Source organism: Bos taurus, chromosome 1 (assembly GCF_002263795.3).
Source record: "Bos taurus isolate L1 Dominette 01449 registration number 42190680 breed Hereford chromosome 1, ARS-UCD2.0, whole genome shotgun sequence".
Taxonomy (NCBI): Eukaryota; Metazoa; Chordata; class Mammalia; order Artiodactyla; family Bovidae; genus Bos; species Bos taurus.
Genome location: NC_037328.1, coordinates 108,702,380 through 108,706,091, shown reverse-complemented (window position 1 = coordinate 108,706,091; position 3,712 = coordinate 108,702,380).

Here is a 3,712-nt window from a genome sequence, read left to right as displayed (position 1 = left end):
TATTTATGGGGAAAATTATTTATATAAGAAGAAAATCTAAGTTGGAATACAGAAAATTTGCCTAGTTACTGTCATTGAAAGATTATGGGAGTAGTTTTTCCTCCAGAGTAGGACCTTAAGTAACATTTATGTCTTTTGCATTAAATAAAATATGGATATGAAAATTTTCTGACAAACTGAAACACTCTTTAGCTTACCTGGTGGTCAGATAGTTAAGAATCTGCCTGCAGTGCAGGAGACAGTTTAATCCCTGGGTCAGGAAGAATCCCTGAAGAAGGAAATGGCAATCTACTCCAGTATTCTTACCTGGACAGTTCCATGGACAGAGGAGCCTGGTGGGCTACACAGTCCATAGGAATTACAAGGAATCAGACACAACTGAGTGATTAACACTGGTCTTGTCATATTATATATTAAAGTCAAGGAATTTTTGTGTATTGCATTCTCTGGACTTGCAGATATTTTAGACAACATTTAACATATTTAGCTGATTATATTGTTGGATGTACATGGCATAACATCGTAAGTTTAAAATTCCTAGAACAGCTTGAAAGTGTATTATGTAGGATAGGTTTATTCAGTACATCCATTTTTCTGGTTTACTGTATCATTACTCAGTTATTTCTTTAAGCTTTGACTGCCATATGACCGTTCTAGTCCATGGCTTCTGAAAGTTGGCCTTATCAGTTGGGAAAAGCTGCACTGGGGCTCAAGTTTCTGTTGTAAATTCTGTGAAACCAGGTTGTAGAGAATCTTGGATAAAATAGTCTTAAGAAAAGGGAGCAGCATGGACGGAGCCCCTGAGAAGGGATGGAACATGACCAATTAAAACATAAGCTGCTCACTGCAGCTGAGGCACAGAGGAAGTGTAAGGCGGCTGCCAGACCACACACGCCCTGCACAGCAGCAGACTTGCCTTCTTTGTAGAGTCTGGTTCAGTTTCCCAAGGAAACTCCGATTATTTCCAGGTTCTATGTCTTACCATGTTCAGGCAGTTTTTAACCATTCAAAGCAGACCCTATCTGCTCTGAGTAAATATTAATAAATATTTAAATAGTAAATAATCAGGACAAAAGGAGAATTCCTCTCCCCCTTCCACACCCCAGTAGAGCCCAGACTTTGTAGGGTACAGTGGACAGGAGTTGAGAGAGTGAAGTGGGAGGAGGGTGAGAGAGGAGAAAAGATATGCAAGGTACCAGGTCAAGGTTGTTGAACTGGCAGCAACAGGGCTGGGAGAGCAGGGATGAGGGAATCAGCTGCAAGGGGAATTGGCTGCAAGGGGAGCAGGGCTTATGTGAGTGGCAGGAAGCCTGGCCTGAGATGTGGAGGTGTGGGGAGGTGTGCCCGGACACGGGCCGTCTCCAAGTTCAGAGTCATTGCTCAGGGTCTGGAGTTAGAGTGTCAGAGAAGTAAGTGTCCTCTTTGGGTTCTGATGGGGTTGTGGAGGTGCAGTCCAGGCTTGGGGGAGAGGAGAGGCAAGGAATGGGCCATATTTAATGGAGATTTAAAAATGTTTCCCATGACTTTTATTTTCTATGAATTTTAATGGATTACATGAATTTAATGGTTCTATGAATTTTAATGGATGCAGATTTGTGTTTGGCTACCACAATTAGAATACAGAACAAACAGTTCTTTAATGAACATTTCAAAGGAAAAATGTAACATTTTAAGATAACATACATGTGTTCTCTTCACTTAAGAGTTATTTTAGAAAGTTTTGGGTTATTTTCCAGCACTTGGATTTTTTTTTAAATGTCTTTTTAGTCTGATGACTATAAAGTTTTTATAAACATGTAACTTAAATTAATATGCTGTATCCTGTAGACTGTAGTATTTCACCTCTTAATGTCTCTGAAATTGGAATGTGTCTTTGACAGCATCTTATGATTCAAAGAAATAAAGTGATGAGGAAAACCAAGCGTAATACTGTAACAATAGATGATACTTCATGATATGCACAGACTTCTGTATCATCATTCATTTCTGGGAGCACTGACCCTAAGGCTCTTTACTAGAGGTGGTGATTCAGAAATGTGGAAATTGTGGACCATCTTCCACACATTGATGAGTGAGAGAAACAGACAAAAGATCAGTGATTCTGAGATAGTGATACGGTGCAAAGAGCACTGTCATAGAGCAGTGACTAATGGGGGTTAGGGACCCTAGAATACTTCTGAGATTCCCAGAGGAAGATGGTCTTTGAGCTGCATGACAAAGGATGAATAAAATGACTTACCTAAGGAGTGGAGGAGCAAGGTATGAATGAGGAGGACAGGAGTTTCTAGAGATAATCTTGGAACCTGCTGATTGATGAAGATGGAGTGAAGGAGGCAAATGTAGAGTTCAGGTTGGAAGCTTTTTTTTTTTTAATGTGGACCACTTTTAAAGTCTTTATTGAATTTGTTACAACATTGCATCTGTTTTATGTATTTTGGCTTTTTGGCCCAAAGACATGTGAGATCTTACCTCCCCAAGCAGGGATTGAATTCATACCCCCTGCATTGGAAGGTGAAGTCCCAACCACTGAATCACCAGTGAAATCCCAGGTTGGAAGCTTTGATAGGAGACAAGATTGATGAAGGACTGTAGTTGTATGTTCAGCATTTTGATCTTAAGCCTGAAGGCAGATGGGCGCTTTTGGAAGATACATATATTGGGAATTAAGATTTACATCTTACAAAGATGACTGTAGAAGCAGAAGGAAGGGAATGAATTAGAGCTTGCGGGGAACAAATCTGGGGTCAGAGAATGATAAATCGATTGGAGCATCACGAGAAGTGATGGAATTTGAACCAAAGCAGTGGTGGAGCAGATGAAAAGGAGAAAACACGGTCCTGTGATGCTAGGGAGGCCGATCTGACCATGTGATCATGACAGTTTGAAGTGTGGGAAGAGGCTGGAGTTAAGCACAACCCCTAGATCTCTGGCTTGGATGGATGGTGCCATTGAGCTGAAAGCAGGTTTGGGAGGAAAACGATTTCAGTTTTGACTTTATGGAACTTGCCATGCCCGAGGAACTGTTGTATGGACAAGAGCATGGGTTTGGAATGCAAGAGGCTTTCCCTGGAGAGGGGTTTGCGGGTCATCATTGGGGCCCTCAGGGAGTCGGTGAGGTTGTCCAGGAGGAGAGTGGGGTAGAATAGAAGAGTGCAGGGGCGGGACCCTGGGGCCACCCACCCACACTTACAGGGTGGAAGCAGGAGAGGGGGCAGTGTGTGCAATCAGTTTAATGAGGAAGTGGGTGGCAGTGACAAATGCCATGGAAGCCCAAGCAGGATAGGGCATGACCATTTGGTTTGTAACTGGAAACCATTGGTGTGTTGTAAAGAGCAGTTAGAATGCAGTGGGATGGTGAGATGGGCAGTAGCCAACTTGCGATGATTTGGCACTATGAATTCAAGGTAGAAATTGCAATAAAAAGCATAGCCTACTCTTGCAAGAAACTAGGCTATAAAAGGAGAGACCATAAGGAGTGTTCAGCGACTGTGTCTTTGATTGTTGGGTTAATGCTTTCTAAAGGTCTCATGGCTAATGTGTTTTTCTACCTGTGGAGTGGAACTTTCTCAGACTCAACGATTCTTTAATTTGCTTGAAGTGGCACTTTTTGCTTTTTGTTCATGATTTAACACTATAAAAATGCCCAGCTAGAGCTTGCTGCAGGAATATGAGTTCCATCTTATCATGGAATTCTTGAGGCCATTACTTTTGA